The 21063-nt window shown below is 39.9% G+C and overlaps 1 protein-coding gene across 3 annotated transcripts in view; it reads left to right on the forward strand.

Moving 5' to 3' along the window:
- GABRB1 (gamma-aminobutyric acid type A receptor subunit beta1) overlaps window positions 1-21063 on the forward strand; it is a 368711-nt gene that overhangs the window by 6289 nt on the left and 341359 nt on the right. The window contains exon 1 of one of the 3 annotated variants that reach the window (XM_077847922.1): window positions 12826-12929. The exons of 1 other annotated variant lie outside the window; for it this stretch is intronic. The gene's annotated coding sequence lies outside the window, so the exon portion shown is untranslated. Of the gene's footprint in view, window positions 1-12825; window positions 12930-12986; window positions 13274-21063 lie in introns of those variants that run through there. One more of the 3 variants, XM_077847920.1, reaches the window with a different exon arrangement.

The raw sequence follows: 21063 nt of genomic DNA on the forward strand, positions 1-21063 counted from the left end.
TTCACTGTTAGGTGCTGGGTTACAATATTATACCATCTTGAGAGGCCAGGAAAGGAAAACTTCCCCTTTGCCATTCTGTTTGGAGATAACAGAAAGATCTTTTTGTACCCTAAGTCACATCAAAGCCAGCCTATCTGGATTTTTAAAAATTTGAGTTCTCATTTGAAAGTCTGTGTTCTTGGGATTACAGGGCCAGACTGGGTATGAAAGTGTGTAATGAAATGAAAATAAATAGTAACATTTATTGAACACATCCTAATGTATGAGATATGTTTATCGGGTGCTTTCTATTACTAGCTCATGTAATCCTTGATTTAAAGATATCAGATTATTACCCTGCATTATAGATGGAGAGATTTAGGTTAGATAAATAATATGCTCAGAAGTTAGAGGTTGTAGTGATACAGCCAGAATTTGAAACCAGGCCAACCTGACTCTAGGTATGGCTCCTATCTGCCAGACAAGAAAAAAAAAAAGAAAAGAAAGAAAGAAAGAAAGAAAAGAAAGGAAAGGAAAGGAAAGGAAAAAAAGAAAAGGAAAAGAAAAGAAAGAAAAGAAAAGAAAAGAAAAGAAAAGAAAAGAAAAGAAAAGAAAAGAAGAAAAAAGAAAAGAAAAATATTCCCAGTACTCACTCAGGTTCAGGACCTTGAGTGAGTCATTTGGCTTCTCTGGGCATCAGGTTTCTCCTCTATGAAATGAAGGTAAATGACACTATTGCTATAAACCTCTTTTCAGTTCAAATATTCTATGATATAAACGCAGATCTTTAAAGATTTTGGACTCTGCCAAAATCAAAATTCTCCTACTCCGTCTTATTCTCCTGTTAGTGTCCATCTCGTGCTACTTTATTCTTCTGTTAGATACATCAGTCAACAAGCGTTTGTTGAGTTCCTACTGAACACTAACCATGGTCGTCTCCGGGGAACAATGCAGCAATGACTGTGTGTGATCCCGAGCCTCTTGAATCACCATTTTAATTGGTCATGATATTATTACCTATTTTTTTCTAAACACATTCCCAAAGACAACAATAGGATACGTTGGACCAATGGTCTTCAAAATGAGACTTGACTCATCCCTCATTTATACTGCGTTGAACGTTGGAGCCAATACCAAATCAGAGACATTTCTTCCTGTTCTGTCCACTGTATGCAAACTGGCAACATTTCTCCACTGCTGCCAAACTGATAAATTTTTCAACACTTAATGTAAAGCAGTAGGAAATCATTACTTTCCAGGATCTGGGTATCTCAAAGGATTTGCCCAAACCATTTAAAATCTTTCCATCAGGTGGTCTGGGAGCACCATTGTTGGGGCATCTGGGTAGCTCAGCTGGTTAACCACCTATCTTCTGTTCAGGTCATGATCACAGGGTGCTAGGATGGAGCCCCTCAACAGGCTCCCTGCTTGTTAGAGACCCTGCTCTTCTTTCTCCTCTACTTGTGCTCTTTCTCTCTCTCTCAAATAAACAAATCAAATATTTAAAAAATAAAGCTAAGATGTTCATCTTAGCTGGACATTACTTGGTATCAATTCTGTAAGTGTCTGATGCTTTTTGTTTTGGCAGGCCCCCAAAGTCTTGATAGCCCCCTCAAAACACACTTGAATGAAATCTTGAAATTATCAAGGAGGGTAAAACATTTCAAAAGAAAAATGATGGTAGTAAATGTTCCCAACTGACTTGAGTTTTAATAACTCAAATGACATTACCATACTTGAGGATAATAGGAGGATAAATGGGTATGTGCTTATAGTTGATTAAATGTTAGTACAGAGTTTTTCCACGAACTTTTTCAGAGTGCTGAATCCTATTTTTTTTTTATAATACCAGGATTGGGGTTCTGTATTTTAGAATAGTTGTTTGCAGCAGATTGTACATTTTGTGAAATCCCCTGACTATCCTTGAAGGAAGTTAAATAGTCTGTGGCATATAACAATCTACTACTCAGCACTTAACAGAAATGTTCAAGAAGGGTTTACAATTAATTCCTATCACTGGTTATAACTTAGAGAAAAGGCTGGCCACAAAAGTGAAAGACGCATGGGTTTTTTTTGGTGAGCCCAGTTACCCCATTTTAGAATCTTTATTAGTCCTCATTGTTTTTCTGCTACTCCTCCATTAAGTACCTAACGTATTCCCCCCTCTTTCAATCCCAGTAAAACTTGTCCTTGTATTGTATATTTAAGATTAAAGGGCATTTTTTCCAAGAGCATTCATTCAACTACTCTATCAGTCTCTGTCCTTGTAGAGTTTACAGTCTTAAAATATTATTAAAAATCTTATTTGCTGGAATGAAGATTTTTTTTCCCCTTTGGAAGATTTGGAAGTATTTATAGTTATCTTGTTTTGGTGGTGTTTTGGTTCAACACATACTTACAGAACAATTCTTTTTTTAAAAAAATCATGCTTTGGGATCCCTGGGTGGTGCAGCGGTTTAGTGCCTGCCTTTGGCCCAGGGCGCGATCCTGGAGTCCCAGGATCGAATCCCACGTCGGGCTCCCAGTGCATGGAGCCTGCTTCTCCCTCTGCCTGTGTCTCTGCCTCTCTCTCTCTCTCTCTCTGTGTGGCTATCATAAATAAATAAGAAATTTAAAAAAATCTAAAAAAAATAAAAATAAAAAAATCATGCTTTGAAATGGGCACTAGGGATGGAAATATGTCTAAGCTATGTTCTATATATTCACATATTTTACACTATGCAAGACAATGTGCATGTAAAGTTATGATATGCTAGGTGCTGGGTTGAGACATGTATGCCTGGGATTCTATGGGAGCAGGAGGGGTAGTTTCTAAGGAATGGTGTGAAGGGTTAATCCTTGAGATGAATCTTAAAGAGGAATAGTAGTTAGGACCATGGATAGGCTGCAAATGAAAAGAAGAAACTTCAAGCAAAAAGAAGGGCATAAGCATTGGCAAGTGTGCCTGAAAATAGGATGGAGTGTTCCAGGAACCACAGGTAATTCACTCTTATGAGAACTTAAGGGTACAGGGCAGATTGTCAAGATATAAGACAATACTAAAAGCCAGGTGTAAGACAGTTGAGTTCTCATTTGACAGTATTATTGAATGATCTCACTTGTGCAAAAAGAAAGCTGTCTATATACATGTTTATTTGTTTATTGTATATACACTGAACATTTCTGGAAGAATATGTAAGAAACGAGTGTTGTCTCTTGGAAGTGAAACTAGGATTAGGGGTATGACCTGAAGAAATCCCTGCTGTACTTCACATGACCTTCTGAGTTATTTGATTTATCAAAAAAAAACTCATGCATGTTTTATACATTTACTTTAAAATGACACACACGCACAGAAAGAAATGACGCTGGAATATGTATGCTAAGGAAATGAATACTAATCTTGAAATGCAGAAAACCTGCTAAAGGTTTTAACTGGTGCAATGTTTTGCATTTCAGATAGATCATTCTGGAAGTTATGTGAAGGATGAAGTAGATAAGGCTAAAATTGGGGGCAGCAATCCTAGGTAAGAAGCTAAGAGGGTGTTTCAAAGTCCAGATGAGAGATGATAAATACCTAAAGCAGAAGAAGAGTGGCCTTAACAATGGAAAGTAAAAAAAAAAAAAAAAAAAAAAAAAAAAAAAGTAGAAAAGATCAAGCAGAAGTATATGAGTGGGATTTTGTAACCAGTTAAATGACAGAAGTTAAGTATGCAGTGACCCTAGGATGCCCTGCAAGGTTCCATATAGAGTGATAGGCACATGTGGTACCATCTTCCCAGAGAAGGAACACAGGAAAAGAAGCCCCAACCATCCTTTTCACCACTGAAGTCCATCTGTTTCCAGAATTAAAAAACACGAAAGAGCATGTTATTATAAGGTACTTGTAGGGACATTGGGGTGGAATATTGGAGATTGGAACTATCCTGGAAAAGACTAGTTCTTTGGTGAGTCTTCTAATTCTGTAAATAAAGCAAGTTCTATAGGGGGAAATCCTGGGGTACAGAAATGTGGTGGCTGAAATGAGCCGGTTAGAGACATGGGGAAAGGGTGCTAGCCAAAGACAGAATAGAGGACAGTCAACTTTAATCTCTAGCCATATTGTTTTTTCTCTAGGAGGACCTAGACCCTAATAGGATATAGAACATACTTTTAAATTCCCCCAGGGAAGTGATCTTTGTACTTTTAGTTGCCTTTCTAAAACCAAATAGATGGGAAAAAAAGATGTGTGGAGAACTTACTTACACAGCATCTGCTCTCTTCTCTACCACGTCCCTAAAATGATTCAGAGTCCTTCTGGAACACTGTGTTTCCATGTGAAGTCATGTGAAAGCACTGTGAGTTCCTGCAAAAAGTGTATTTGGTGATGACATGAGACTGGCTATAACAGAGCACAAGTGAGGCCAACAGCATGCTCTGAGAGATGAAGTTCAGCTATCAGCAAATTAACAAGTGACTCCCAGGAGCTTTGCTGAAGAACCGACACATTTGAATGGCCTGGTTGGAATGGTTTTTTGTATTTTTGTGTTTTTAAAATTTTTTTAAAAAAATTTTTAATTGGAGTTCAATTTACCAACATATAGCATAACACCCAGTGCTCATCCCGCCAAGTGCCCCCTCAGTGCCTATCACCCAGTCACCCCAACCCCCCCGCTCACCTCCCCTTCCACTACCCCTTGTTCATTTGTGGGAATGGTTTTAACCAAGAATTCAACAAAGCCCTGTTCCTCACAAATGTTCTCATAGAAAGGGGATAGCTATTTAAGCCAAGTTGTATTCCTGTATTGTATTATTAAGTTTAGAGGAAGAACACAGAGACGTGGCTAGAGAAATGGTCTCAAAAAGAAGAGGGTTCTTAGATAGCTAATAGCAATCAGCTATTATTCCATCCCTACCTCCATTGAAAGAAGAGTATGGTTTAAGGTACTTCACATTCAACAGGGAAGTTGGAAGCTAGATGCCTTACTCTTGTTCCTGAATGGATTAATCAGGGAAGTTGCTAGAAATGATTCCTGTTTGAATGAGAGTGTTATTTGGGATCCTTCCTGAAAGCGGAGGAACAGATTTGTTGAAAGCTCAGGTTCCCTGCCTACTCTAACCCTCTGTGACTCATGGGGAGATTTTTTTTTTTCTTTTTTTCTTTTCTTCTGATCTATTATTTCCAAAGGAATGATATACAATTCTCTAGTCAAGAGGAACAGCTTTGTGGTTTCCATAGAGACATTTCAATGACATTTAGTTGAAATCCTACCTGTGCCTAGAATATTTCTCATGTCAGAGGCCATCATTTCTCCCTCCTACCACTTGCAATCCTTCTCCCACTCAAATGCATCTAGATCTCCTTTAAAACCCACAGGAAGTCATCTTTCTTCTATAGGACCTTTTCTGTATCCACAATAGAATTATGCTGGAGAAAGTATATATGGCATGTAAACAAGACTCCCAAAAGGCAAAAGATCCAACATAACATAATGATTATCTTTTAGTCCATAAAAAGTTTTTATTGGCCTTGTCTTTTCTGCCTGTACTATGTAAGCTCCAGGAAGTTTAAGATTAAATTCTTTATGCTCTCTATGTAGCTCATAGTATATTACAGGGACTTAGTAATATTTTATAATCCCAACGGATTATGAAATAATTTTTCTGGTCATACAGAAGTGTTAGTAATGGCAGCATTTAAATGTATTAATTTAGAAATTAATGGTTTCTCTGTCAGTTCTACCTTATGCCTTCATCTGAAATTTTCTTCTAGGATGATCATGAATGAGGAGCCGTTTCTATAGAAACAAGTTTATCACATGGCACAGCCAGTTTCACAGACACAACATTGCTTCATGACAAATACCAAGGCATGTATACACACACACACACACACACACACACACGTGCATGCACCCCCATAACTTTTCATCAGCTTTAAAAAATAATGACTGCTTTTCATTTCTCAAAATGTCATTTCCGTACTGGCACCTGGACTATCAATATTTCTGGAAACATTTAAGAAATTGTTAAAGAACAACTTGATGGATGACTATAAAGTAAATGACATTTAATAAGAAGGAGAATCAAATTTAACAGGTGGCATATGAAAAAGGGTTCCTCAGCCAATGTGGAGAGGTCTTGAATGAGGTAAGTTAGGGTTTAAAAGATAGCCAAAGAACTTTATTAAATTTTTAAATATAAAGTCAAACATATATCTAATCCAGAAATATATATATATATATATATATATATTTAATATGTGTGCTTATAATCTACCCACCTATTCAGTTATTTTTGCTATAATTGTGTCCTTGCTGCTACAAGATAAGCTTGCTTTCAAATGTCAACTTTTGTCTGGAACTTCCACACAGTAATTTGCCATAATCAGTAAATGTGCTAAATCCACTACCATGTTAAGTGGTGATAAAACATTCTTTCCAATGACATCACCACCTCTCTGCCCACCCCTCAAACACACACACACACACACACACCACCATTCAGCACATACATCCCAAAGAAACAACTGAAAGAATAAAGTTCCAGTTCAAACTGGTGGCTGAGTTGAGGCTGATGAGAGAAGACAGAGAAGATTCACCAGAAAGTTTAATTGGAATATAATTGAATATATCCAATTTGTGTATTCGGTATGATTGAAAACTTTTGGCTGAGTATCATGAGAAGTTTTGAAGTTAGAAATTGGAGGAGGAAGACAGATTGAAAGATTCAGAGAGTAGAAAGTACTCATAAAACTGGAAAATGATATTCGGTCCTTGGTGGGTTGTTGGCCCATCTCTCCTACACACCTATGCTAACAACAGTTTGGCAGAGCTGTGCTGTCATGAAATTGAAAGGGGATTTCATAAGCAGAGTCTCTGAAATTGTGGAAGGACAAATATCACAGATGACACCTGCCCTACAGTGTTTGAGATCACTGTCATGGATATATATATATATATATATATATATATATATATATATATATATCTTGATAAAGTATGTTTCCGCATAGTCACTGTGCAACTTTTCCACATTTTAAAGGATTTGCACCTTTGGTTCTGCAAAATGGACAGAAATAGGTGAACTCAACTTCAAACAAAGCAGTTGCTATTATTTTTTTCCAATACTGTTCGATCTTACCAAGTGGAGGTTTGTTTCTTACCAAGTGGAGGTTTGTTTTTGAATCAGAATATGGGATTCTGTTGGTATGTAGGTGGGAAACACGAGCTTAAAATGCCATCATTAGATACTGATACCCTCAGTTTTAATTCCTGCTGAATTGCAAATAAGCTGGAGAGGAACAACAATAATGCTCGTTTTTAATTCCTGTCCATATACCAGAGTGTGAAAGAATGGTTGAGTAAGAGAACAGGCTTGCTTAAGACGCAAGGGTTGGAAAAGGATACAAAGAGAGGAAATAGGAGTTATTTCATACTTTTCTTTAGAATCAGCAATTTTCTCACTTTGGGAGCCGATATGAAACAGCTAGAAAAAGTGGCTGAGGTGTGCTGAGACAGCATTTGGATTGTCCACACTGATCTTCTGCACTCAAAATGCATGTTGCTTGATCTGACAGCAGTGCTCAAAATTGTGTAACCTAAGATGTGAAATCAACAAAGTCACCTCCATTCTCTGGGGGTGCACCATCCACACTGATGAGCAAGGTGATGATAACATCTTGTGTTTTTAATTACAAGATAATATCTTGTAGTTTTAATAACTTTGTAGACAATGAATCTTATAGTTAAAATCAGTGCCTAGTGGGCAGCATACTGGCAACTTTTTAAGTCCAGACACTCCCCATCTGGCGTATATAATTTTGGTTTTTCTTCTGAAGTACATTCCCCTTGAATGTGCTTCTGTCAAGTTATATTTGAATAATTTTAAATCACTTTAAAATGTCAGGATGATGTTGTATCCTAATTTATACTCTCAAGCATAAATCTTATGACTTAAGCCCTTTGATGTTCAGTTCCATGTAAAATGGAAATAATAATTTCTGCTCCACCTATTTCAGGGAGCTGTGAGAATCAAGAGAGATAAATCAGAGACAAATACATGCTCTGTATATGTGATGTATAAACTGTAAATTACTATATAAATATTAAGTGATGATATTTTTATTATTTTACCATTATCTCCAAATCTTGTCATGAATTTCTCCCTCTTTAATGCCAGGACGTCAGGAGTAACATGAATTTACATCATGCATAATCAAATGTAGTGATGTTTTTGTTTAATATTGGGATTTTCCTCATACCTGTTGAAATGTATAGTACTTCCAATTTTGAAACTATTTTGTGAGAGCTGAGAGAAAGAAATTGGGAAGACTGTGTCCACTTTGTCTTTGCTCTCACTCTAAGACTTCTCAAACAAAGTTTCAATCTCTGTGTGGTCTTCCCATGCCTCTCTAATTTTCGTATTTTGCGTTACTCCCTGGTATGTGTAAGAAATAGGATGTATGGTTTTCCGTGGGCTTAGCCTAGGGATTAGGGCTCTGGAGTTGACTTCTTTAAATATAGCCCTCCACCTATGGGATCTGTTATCTTGGCATTAACTCTAGAATAATCATATAATTTATGGTCTAAACATGCACTTTTGAGAATAAAAGGGAGCACTATTAATATTACCTGGGACATTCTCCTGGGAAAGCTAAGATTTATGATCATTCTATGACACTTAAAGTCTGAATTTTTTCATCTTTAGAAAGTGGATAAATGATACTTTCTTCTTATGTCATTAAAAATAAAATGTGATCATGTGTTTCCTGGCCTGGGGGAAATATTGGTTATTTTTATGCTGATGCTTCTTCTTTTTTGGGCACTTACTGTGTACGAGTATGTCAATATCAACAATAGAACTAGGTAGAGTGGGTGAGATAACCTAATTAGAGTTTTTACACTAAAATTTGAGATAATCAAATAAAAACATCATAAATCAGCTCACTTTTGCTTACCAAGAACTTCATAAGAGTTAAGAATTATGAAGGGTTATTGAAAAGTGTAGGATTTGCTTTATTCCTTCAAGGAACAGCCAAGAATCTGACCAAGAAGAAGGCAAGTTGAGAGAAGGTAATTGTTTTCATGAGGTCATAAATGAAGCACTGAACGAAGCACATAGCACTGAAAAAAGGGCCCTGAAGATAAGATCACACCTCAGGACATCACAGAGAAAATGCAACCATGCTAAGATGTTCAAGACAAGATAATCTACGTAGGAAGGTAATGGATATTCCAGGCAGGGAAAATTAGAACTAAGAAGACTTAGAGAAAAGATTACCAAGAGTACTCAGAAAGTGAGAAATTCATTAATAAAATTTTAATTTTAAGGCTTGGAAAATTATTAAGTCATCTTGATAATGAAATTAATGCTTATTAAGTAGGTATCATTCTAAGTACTTTGCAGTTATTAACCCATTTAATCTATAATGTAGCATATGAGGTATGTGTCATTATTATTTCTACCTTACGGGTAAGGAAACTTGAGACAGAAAAGTTAAAGAACTTGCCCAAAGTTATACAACTAGTAAGTGATAGAGCTGTGATTTGCACCAAGGTCTGTGATTTGCATGCCAGATCTAAAGATTTGCCTTCAGAGTCTATGTGTGGTAGTTAGATCACTAAATCAGCCAGATCTTTAAACATCGTTTTTTTCTAATAACATTTAAACACAGGTTTCAAAGATTAGGAAACATGATTAATAGGTAGCAAAATGTGTCCTACAATGAAATGAATTAGCAAATGACATTACTTAGCTCAGAGTTACACTGTGTAAAGATTGAGAAGCTTGATTAACATCTTTAGATTATGAAAATGTTGGATCCATTCACTGATTTAAATCACATTGGACTATTTCATGCAAGGTGTCACTTACAGTGCTGTGTAAGGTACTTACTGGAAATAGAAAGAGAAAATGGATTTGATGCTGCCTCTGAAAGAACTCAACTTGAAAAAAGAAGAAAAGTTTAGATTGGACATAAGGAAGAACATCTTGACTGTAATGAGTGAGAAGATGCTGGAAGGAGCTATGAAGAGTATCTGGGAAGTGTCCATCCTTAGAAAGCCTTAGAACAAGAAAAGATAATTATATCTGTCCCAGTTGGCTTATATGGCTCTTCTGTCTAAAGGCAAGAGGGTGACACAAGAAAGAGCATTTCTCTAAGACCCTTCCTGATTGAGAAATTTGAACTTCTAAGATTTTTACTTGATGCCTACAAATAATCCATTGTAAGATCCTCAAAATTCCCCACATTTTTATTATCTTGATAGTATATATAGTTAAGAGGATTACAACCACACACTCAGAGGCAGTGACAGGGCACTTGGTTGGGCTGTCATTAATTCAGTGGCTCTTTCTGGAACAACTAACTTCTTGACCCTATAGTACACACTCCTCAAACTTATATCTCAGAAAAAGTTGCCATGTCACTAACCTTTAGGGTAGTTAATGAAGAAGAGATTCAGGAGATACTAAATCTTCAAATGCCAAGGGTTTCCTGTAATGAGAGTTTCTTAAAGATTGTGCCTAATGGGAAGCCTGGGTGGCTCAGTGGTTGGGTGTCTGCCTTTGGCTGGGGGCGTGGTCCCAGTTTAGGGATTGAGTCCCATATTGGGATCCCTGTGGGGAGCCTATTTCTCCCTCTGCCTGTGTCTCTGCCTCTCTCTGTGTCTTCCATGAATAAATAGATAAAATTAAAAAAAAAAGATTGTGCCTAATAAGTGCCTTCTTCTTTTTTTTTTTTAATTTAAGATTTTATTTATTTATTCATGAGAAACAGAGAGAGAGGCAGAGACACAGGCAGAGAGAGAAGCAGACTCCTCTCGGGGAAACCAATGTGGGACTCGATCCCAGGATCCCCGGATCATGCCCTGAGCCAAAGGCAGATTGCTCAACCACTGAGCCACCCAGGTGCCCCTAATAAGTACCTTTGGCACAGGGCAGGCTGAATAAAATTATGTCGAATTAAATTGAAATATAATGCATTTGATTCAAGTCTGTATATACATTACATCAATATTTAGTCCAGGAAAAAAGGGGGCAGCCCTTAATACTATGAATAGAAAGTTATTAAAATATCATGAGTACATACCATGTATTGGGCATCAGAATAAATATTTGAAATCAGTTTGTACAAGAGCCACCTGAGATGGGACTATTTCCTAGCCCTCTTTCACAGATAAAGAACTGAGAATAGGAAGGTTCATGGACATCTGTGATGGAGTTGTGTTTAAAGCTCAGGCCTCTTTGACTTTGGAGGCATACACCTAACCTCCTCTATTGGGTTTTGGGACCCAAATCCCATGTGTATATACGTGGGGGTGAGGCCCTACACATACAACAATCAATTTTCTGGGAACCAGCTGGGTAGCCTACAGTTCAACTCCATTCTGACACTGTCTACCCAGAGATCTCATCAGGTTCTCCAGGTTAAGGATTCAGTCCTACAAGACTGTCCCTCGCTTCAGATTGCAGTCGCAGGCCCTGGTTGTTCTCCGTACTTCTGACTGACTGGCATTAAATCGGAGGTTCCCGTGACCCTCTCTTTGGGTTTGATTATTTTTTGGTCTAGTGGCCGAGAGAACTCAAGAGAAACATTTTACTCAGTAGATGACCAGTTTATTGTAAAAGGATATAACTCAGGAATAGCCAGAGCAAAGAGATCCATAAGGCAAGGTATGAGGAGCAGGTGCAGGGTTTCTGTGTCCTCTCCGGGAATGCCATTGTCCCAGTACCTCCAACGTGCTCACCGACCTGGAAACTCTCCACACTCCATCCGAGGAGTTTCATAGCAGAAAATAGGGTGGGGGTGGGGGCAAAGAAAAATGTAGTTCTTTTTTCTTTTTTAAGATTTTTTTTATTCATATATTAATGATAGAGAGAGAGAGAGAGAGAGAGGCAGGCAGAGACACAGGCAGAGGGAGAAGCAAGCCCCATGCCAGGAGCCCGTCGCGAGACTCGATCCCAGGATCCCAGGATCACGCCCCAGGCCAAAGGCAGGCGCTAAACCGCTGAGCCACCCAGGGATCCCCAGTTCTTCTTCTTCTTTTTTTTTTTTTTTTAAATCATAGTATCATATCCTCCTTCTCATTTTATCCGGCCATCAAATCTTTCCATTTTAGAGTTCACTCTGGTCTGAATTGTGTTATTACAAACAGATCTGTTGGGGCACCTGGGTAGCTCAGTGTTTGAGCATCTACCTTCGGCTCAGTTCATGATCCCGGGGTCCTGGGATCGAGGCCTCCATGGAGCTCCCCCCTTCACCCTCCCCGCAGGGACCCTGCTTCTCCTCTGCCTGCCTCTCGCTCTCTCTCTCTCTGTGTCTCTCATGAATACATAAAATCTCCTTAAAAAAAATCTAAAAAATACATACATAAGTAAAAAACAAAACCAAAAACATCTTTTATTTCTCTCCACGAAGAGTCAGGCAGAAAAGATTCAAGCTTTGAATTGCAGGCCTCAAGATGCACATGGGCGTGGAAGGTGCCGGTGTTCCCGCCTCCCATCGGCGAGGCTGCAGGCCAGGCCTCTCTTGACTTAACGAGGGAGGTACAGCCGGACAGACCCTCTTGAACGTCGAAAATATCCTTTTTGGGGAACCGTATGGGGCGTCCGTGCCCTATGCCTGCAGCCCTACTGGCCCTGGCAGCTTGCACGACCCATCCTGAGGCAGCTCGGAGCTCTCTCATCAGCCTGGAGCCAGCACCGGCATCGAACACGAGGCCTATTTCATAAGACGGCGTTGAGCGGCCCTAGCCGCTGCCAGGGAGGAACAGGAGGGCCCGCGCGGGGCCAGGGGCCCGGGGTCGCGGCCGCTGCAGGTGCGGCCGCCCAGCCCCGCCACGGCAGTCTCGCGAGACTCGCAGGGCCCCGCCCCCCAGCCCGTCAGAGCCTCCCAGCGCGGGGCCTCCCGGAAGTGCTAAGCGGCGTTTGCGCGAGGCCCTAACGTCGGAGGACGCTAAGTAGAGACCTCGGAGGTAGAGACCTCGGAGGTAGGGACCGGCGCGCGCACTCCGGGGGGCCGAGCCCCGTAGAGCCCTTCCGGGCGCCGAGGGAAGGGAGAGCGCGGTGGTGCGGGCCGCCCGGGCTCTCGGGCCGCCGTCGGGGGACGCGCGGGTGGCCGGCCGAGCAGGCGGCGACGCCGGGGCCCGTGTTGGAGCCCAAGACCCGGGAGGCCTCCCGCCCACGAGGGCCTGCCAGCTGGGAAGGGAGACCCGCCCCGGGCGCGGGGCGCGGCGTCGACGGCACGAGGGGCCGCGTGCGGACGGCTCCTTGGGGACGCCGGGGAAGCTGACGCGACGACCCCTGCTGGGAGCGGAGGACAGCGGAGGCTCAGGTATATTTAGCTCTTCTCCTCCCCCTCCCCGCCCCACACCCGGAGAGAGAACTCAAACAGGGATGCGTAAAGGTCACGTCGCTTCATCACTGTCCTTTCAGAGACGGGAAATCACGTTATGAAATGCAGATGGCATCTCGAGGTTAAAATAGCAAGTTATTATTACCACACAGCTTCCAGGGGACATTTTTTTTTCCCCGTGGAGGGAGTGTGCCTTCACAGTGCATTTATTGTAGAAATTAAAGACATATATTAAGAGGTGTGAGAAAACAACAACAACAACAAAAACCAACAACAACCACAAAACCTCCCCAAAACAACCACCCCTCGGTTTCTCTGGGCTTCATCTAAACGAGGGTAATGGAAATAAAACCATCACGTCGCTTACTTCTAGGGAGAGAAAAGGCGAAAGGATTTAGTGCAGAACAGTGTATTTATAAAGTAGAAGACAGTCATGGAACAGTTTAGGGGAAAACAACTTGCCTGAAATAAACTGTTGTTTCTGTATTTCAAAAATGCAGAGTTAGGCTATTCGAGAGACCACTAAATTCTGCTGAAGCCATTACAGGCCTGCACGTTTACTTTTTTTGGGGGCACTAAATAAGGCATAATCCTGCCGCTCCCCAACATAGATCTTGCTGTATCTGTTCAGCCCTCGCAGCTGAAGAGTAATACGTGGCCTTCCGTCCCAGCGGGGAGTTCAGCGAGGACATGCCTCCCCAGGGTGGGTCTCCGGGCGGACAGATGAATGGACGTGCGCCCCCCCCCCCCCCCCCCCCCCCCCCCCGACCCCGGCGGGGCCTCGCAGAGCAAGTCGAGGCTGAACTTTCCGACCTTTGCCTCAAGGACATACATTGCTGAGTTCCTGGGGCTGCAGGGTGGGTGAAGGCGCCAAGTAGGCTTCAAAAAAAAAAAAAAAAAAAAAAAAAGGTTATGATTTTAGGCATAATGCATTGGGGGTTTAATCGAGGTATGAAAATATGCCATTTCAGAATAATTTTGGTAATCGACATCATCAGACCATTATTTTATAACTTCTCAATTCCTTAAACTTCTGATTTTACTGGAGAGTTAGTAGAAAAGAAACACCCACGTCAGCCTATATATATTTATATATTTATATATTATATATTACATCTATCTATATATCTATTATATCAGCCTATATATCTATATATTATATATTATATCTATCTATATATAGATATATAGATGTGAAATGTATATTATATATAGATGTGAAAAATCATATATAATATATATTAATATAAATATAATATATAAGTATACAATAAATTTATAGATATATAAATATATAATATATAAACATATAACATAAATATCTATATAATATATAGATATATAATATAAACATATATAGATACATAATATATAAATATATAATAAAAATGCCGATTATATATTATATATAAAGCCTATATATAAATCTATATATAAATATATGTATATTTTAAGAGATTGCAGCTAGAAGTTCCAAAGAAGTTATTTATTTATTTGTTTGTTTGTTTGTTTATTTAGGTGGGGGGGGGCCAGGTGGTTGGAATTTTCAGATACAAAGGGAAAAATAAAGGCCAGGGCAAAAAGTTCAGGGAAACAATTATTTCAATAAGAGTGTATAGAGATACCTGCCTATCATTTTTGTTGAACAGCTGCTTTGCAAACGGCTTGCAATAAGCAGACGTTCAGCACTGGGAGAAAGACTGTTTTCCCTCAAATTGCCTCCTTTGCATTGAAAAGCAAATGAACAACAAATGTTCAGTTCCATCTCCTTGACTCCTTGCATTTTTCCCTCCTTATTCTACATCAATGGAACGAAAATCTTCAATCACAAACTCAATTTCAGTATCATTGATCATTCCTCTCTTCTTCCATCTTTCCTTCCCTTCCGTGCTCTTTTCCCCTGTGTTTCCTTAATTTAGTAATTAACAGAGACTCATCTGACCACCATCTGTTCTGGAAAAGCAGCCTGGTGAAAAGCGTATGGGTTGTTATTTGGCCACCCGGGGTTCTGGCTCTGTCTTTGTGAGTGCTCTGTTAATTTCCTTGTTCTGTGCCCTGGGACAAGGGGGAACATGCCATTCAGACTCACTGAGTCTGCTTCTTTTTTCTCAGGCAGGGAGGCACCGTTGATGTCAGTAGGAGGATACAGCTTTGAGTTGCCCCTTCAGCTTTGCTGACAAAAGCAGGGAGGAAGGAAGTGAATATTGGGATTTCAAAGGCTCTACCAGTTACTCTGTGGTACTAAAGGGCAAGCCCCAGAATAACTGGCCCTTTGTGCAGGGGAAACATTAGTGAGCATTTGGGAATGCAAAATATGTCTAGAGTTAGGAATGGGCGAAGATCTAAAATTCTCTGGATCCCTGGGTGGCGCAGCAGTTTGGTGCCTGCCTTTGGCCCAGGGCGCGATCCTGGAGACCCGGGATCGAGTCCCATGTCGGGCTCCCGGTGCATGGAGCCTGCTTCTCCCTCTGCCTGTGTCTCTGCCTCTCTCTCTTTCTCTCTCTGTGACTATCATAGATAAATAAAAATTAAAAAAAAAATAAAATAAATATTAAAATTCTCTGGGTTAAAAATAAAATAAAATAAAATAAAATTTTCTGGGTTATAATATGAGAGGAGTTGAGGGCAGAATAGGAAATGGAGCACCGGGGTGGAGAGGAAGACTGGAGACAAAATGAGCTGTGAAACTAGACAAGAAGTTAAAAGTCTCGGCAAATAATTCCCAGTGCTAGAGTGGCTGAAGGACTTTAGAACAGGGATTTTATTATTTGATGTTGTGTTATTTTTCATTGCTGTGATACAAACCACCATTGCTTCTCTACTTTTTTCCAAAAACGTCTGTGATTTTACAAATGCTTTATTGGAATGGTTTTGAGGAGCCCAGTTCCACATCTGGGTCAGCTTGGAATATAGAGAAGAGAACAACCAAGTACTTAAGACTGGAATGATAATAAGAATTCAGGAGAAACAGGAAATCAGAGCCAGAGGTGACATGTCTGGACATGCCCAAAAATCCCAAGGAAAACATAGGAGTTTTAATAGTACATGATGAAGGGCTTGGGTTAATTGACTTCAGTCTCAGAGGATGCTAGCTGACATCTGGTTATGTATAAAATGTTATTAAAGGTGCCATATCGGACGCAGAAAACCTGGTACCTAGTAGGTGCCAAATAAACTTGGGTTCCCCTCATTTCAACAGAAATAAAATGGGGGCCACAGTCCACTATAGGGAAGGAATATGGGAAGACTTGGCTTGAGTATACAGAGAGCCAAGAGCATGGCATAAGGGAGGGTCATTGTTTTCTTCCCCGATTTCCTACCAGACCTCCCACAGAGGCTGCAAACCCACGGTGAATACTGATGTGCATATTCACACATAGGCTGAAAGTGTGGGGAGAGGACTTTCTGGCAGTTCAGCCCCTGTAACAATGCACAATTACTTAAAAGCCTATGGACTGCCAGTTTAAAGTTGTTTTGCACACAGACTCAGAAGCACGAAGCTACCACAGCCCCAGTCTGCCTTAAGACTCCATTTGTGCTGTAGCCTTTTAAATACAGGAGGTGGTGAAGCCCAGGAATTCTGAACCAGTGCTTTAAATTCATGAGAGGCATGTCCTGGGTTCCTAGCCTCTTGCTGGCTCTGCTGAGCTTTCTGTTTGTACCCGTGCTTTATAACTTTCTTTTCATTTCTCTCCCTAACTTCATCTTAGTATTATGATTCTTCCTGTCAATGTATCTATTCCTTTATGGATTAACTTCCAGAACATTCAGTGGAGTTAAATACCATGTGATTAAACCGTCCATCCCTGTGGAAACCAGTGGCAGCTGCCCCGTGCCACCTTTGTTCCTGAGCATGAGGCCCCTAGCCGAGCATATTCTGTTTGGCAAACTTTAGGATAAAGCAGCTGCATAGTCCACAAGGAGATAGGCATGTTGACAGCTTCGAAGATTCCTAATGTTAATGTTAAGGTAGATACAGGGACGTAAATGAGAGAACCAAACATAACACTTCCTATGTGAACTGAGTTGAGATGCCCAGAGAAGAGACAGCGAGCCAGCTGGGGTTGAGGTGAACTTAGTATTGTTAATTGGTGGAAATCAGAGAAGAAATTCAAATATGAGAAAAAAGAGAGGAGTAGGAAGGGACCTATTGTAGTTTGGGCTTTTCTATTAGGATGTATTGGAGAGTGCTCTTAGGAGCAACTGCTGTGAGGGAGTGAGAGCAGCAACACTGGAGAAGGAGGAGGGGAAACTTTGGACTTTAATAGTACATGATCAAGTGAAATTTAATCAAGATGTAGTTGCTACAAATGCATAACTAATCCGAAAGGGAAGTCTGGCACTAGAATGACACTTCAGAATTATCTGAAATTGAGGCATGTCACCAGCTATATGATGTGGGCTGTCCCTGGAAAGGAGATGTGAGTGACTGTGATGAGGATACTCCAAGCCCTGGAGAGGGACTCAGCTGAGAGATACCAGCCACCAGTCCCCACAGCTGGAGGACTGAGTGTTTTAATCCTAAAAGTGCTGTGAGATATGGGCTGAGCATCACAGTATCTCCCTCCCACCCCTAGAATTAGAACATAGCTAAAAATGCCAGAGTGAACTTCCCTGAGATGCTCTATGGAATTTAGTCCTGCACTCTCCACACCGATCATTTCATGTGCATTGATTGGTCTTGCCTCTTACTACACTTTAAACCCGTTGAGTACCAGAATCTCACATCATCTATTTTTCTATCTTGATAATTCCTTTAACAGAGTAATTGACCAAATCCAAAAATGAACAGAAAAACCAGCCCATTGCCTGTGGTGATATGATACTGAAATATTAAAAAAATCTTTTCTCCATATTTTGAGAAGATATAAACGATCACTCATTTACCAAGTCTTTTCTTTCCTATCATGCGTGCATATAAATGGCTCTTGGCTGAATTGCTACAATGTAGCAGTTACTGGTAGCTCTGTATCTTGAAAACTTAAAAGATAACAGAGACCAGGAGAATGTAGGTGTGAAAGTGAGAGTCTCTGTCCTTCAGTGGAAAGAACACTTGACCAGGATCTGAAGGCCAGCTTCTGTTTCTTGCTGTCTTGTTTGCTTATCACATGATCTTGAGAAAATCAAATGAACTCTCTGAGACTCGCTTCTTTTCTCCCGTAGTGATTAGGCACCATGTTGTTTGCTTTACCTTCTTGAGTGGCAGTGGGTGTTGGACTGAAGGAGTGATGAGGATCAACAGATAATGATTGCCTAAGACGTTTGAAGTCTACAAAGTGGTTCAAGAATATACTATTATTAGTTTATGGATGGAGTTTCTAAATTTTTTAATTTCACAGGTTATATTGTATATGGTACATGGTAATATATGGTAATAAAAAGGTGATTTAGGATTTTTTTAATCAGTAAACTTAATAGAAGAAATATACTTTATTCATAATGATAGGACCCGAATTGTTAAATTGGCTTCCTCATTTTTGAAGTGAGCAGTGAGGTAAGTAAGTAAGATGAGATATATATATATATATATATATATATATATATGTATATATATATATATATATATATATATTCCACTCTTTTTTCTCATAGTTGAATTTCTTCTCTGATTTCCACATGTATATATGTGTGTGTGTGTGTGTGTGTGTGTGTGTGGTTTCTAAACTTCCATGGAAACATTCCCATCCACCTTGGGATATGAGACCTTAATACTTCCTGTGTGTGTTTAACAAAGTTATTTGTTTGAGGGAAGAAAGGTACTATAGATGCAAATGTAGCATAGAATCTGGAAGAGAGATGGTTTGGAAGAAATTCAAAAATCTCAGGAAAGAAAGATTAACCTCAAATAATTTCAGACTGCCAAAGTTAATTATGGGTTGGAATTAAATGTTCTCCATTAATGCAGTTATCCATTGAGTTGAGATTGAAGGAGCTCAGTAGTGGGCTTTTTAATTACCTGTTTTGGGGTAGAAGGCACTCAAGTGGTAACCAAGCAGACACCATTTACATGGGCAAGCACTTTGTCTAAATATTGTTCAGAATGCTAATTATATTCCCCAAATGGAATGACTTTTTTTTTTTTCCTGATCTTAGTTAGGTTAAACAGGTGCCCCCATAGCAGAGATGCTGGGTGGCAGGTGAGATGGTGACAGAATAGAGCATTATTGTTAGCACTCAAACAGATACTGTTTGCCAAGTGTTAAGAGAGTTATCAGCCATAGATCAGGAGACCCTTGAGCAAAACTGTCTTTGCACTCCTAATTTATATCCAAGCTTAGCCTTTCTCATCTGTCTGTAGGCACCTTTTGCTTTCAGATTTTTTTTTTTAATATCTAGTCCTCTATTGAAGAAAAAATGCCTGTCTTCAAGATTGGATATGACACCTATTTATGATCATGTTCAATCCATTGAAAAGGCTTATTCTATAAGTGTGCTTAGGGGCATTTGGCTCTTATAAAATACAAAGGCTTAATTAAGTTCATGGATAGGTTTTTACTAGTGAAATTTCTAGCATTGGTGAGTCCTAGGCCATGATATTCAAATCATCAGTGAACACCTATTAAGTATCTTCCATGTGATGGCACTAGTTATGTTCTCTTGATACATCTGGATTCCAACTCTTATTCTATCTATGACCTAGTCTGGGGAACAATGGGTGCATCCTTTCTATTCCACTTAATTCTTACCCTTATTGAAAAATGGAGCTGGGATGCCTGGGTGGCTCAGTGGTTGGTTGAGTGTTTGCCTTCGGCCCACGGCATGATCCTGGATTCCTGGAATCGAGTCCCACGTCTGGCTCCCTGCATGGAGCCTGCTTCTCCCTCTGCCTGAGTCTCTGCCTCTCTCTCTCTCTCTCTCTCTCTCTCTCTCTCTCTGTGTCTCATAAATAAATAAAATCTTTAAAAAAATACTTAAAAAAAGAAAAAAAAAACAGAGCTTAAATTGATTAAGAACAAAGCCATAGAAACACAAGAAGAACCATTCTCTCAGAGCTCTTTAAATCTGTCTCCTTTTTCTTTGGTGAAGAGAACTTAAAATCAGTTATTTTCATTGCGCTTTTTTGAGAAACCACCTTCTCTAACTCAGCTTAGTAAACAACATTTCTTTAGAATCCGTGTTTCTGCTTCACATGAGTAAACTTGGACCAATAAATGCTGGATTTTCCACCTTTTCCACCTGGGTTTGTGTGAGGACTCCTCAGGCCCTAACTTGTCAGAGATGGATGAGGTAGTGCGGAGTGTCTAGTCACATATAAAGGTAGACATGCTTGGCAATCCTTTTATCTTCACTTTTACCATCTAAGTCAAACATGATTGAGGAGGAAAAATAGAAGAACACATATACAAATAGACATATTAGTTGGGGTCAGTGCCCTAGAAGACATATGCCTGGGTATAAATTATTAGGTGCTCAGTTAACTCATAGGAGGATTGAAAAGAAAGAAAAGGGTTTAAACAGGCATCCTGATGCAGCCTTTAACACCTCTATACTGGTAGAAAGGAATGGGGGGAAAGGAGAAAGAGACGGGGGGAGAAAGACCATAAGGCATTTACAAGACCATAAGCCATGGTCCAACATTTTTAGTTCTTTGTTCTACTTTTACACCACTGATACTATATGGAAGAGACAAATAAACTAAGGAGCCTAGGTCTCTATCATTGTGTCTCTGATTGAGCCTTCAATATAGTAGAAAAGGACATGATTCCTTTAATAATTCTGGGACACAGAATTTTTGAGGAAATAGTCATTTTTTAGTTTTTTTTAATATG

The sequence above is a fragment of the Canis aureus genome, chromosome 14, assembly GCF_053574225.1.
Source record: "Canis aureus isolate CA01 chromosome 14, VMU_Caureus_v.1.0, whole genome shotgun sequence".
In the NCBI taxonomy this organism is placed as follows: domain Eukaryota; kingdom Metazoa; phylum Chordata; class Mammalia; order Carnivora; family Canidae; genus Canis; species Canis aureus.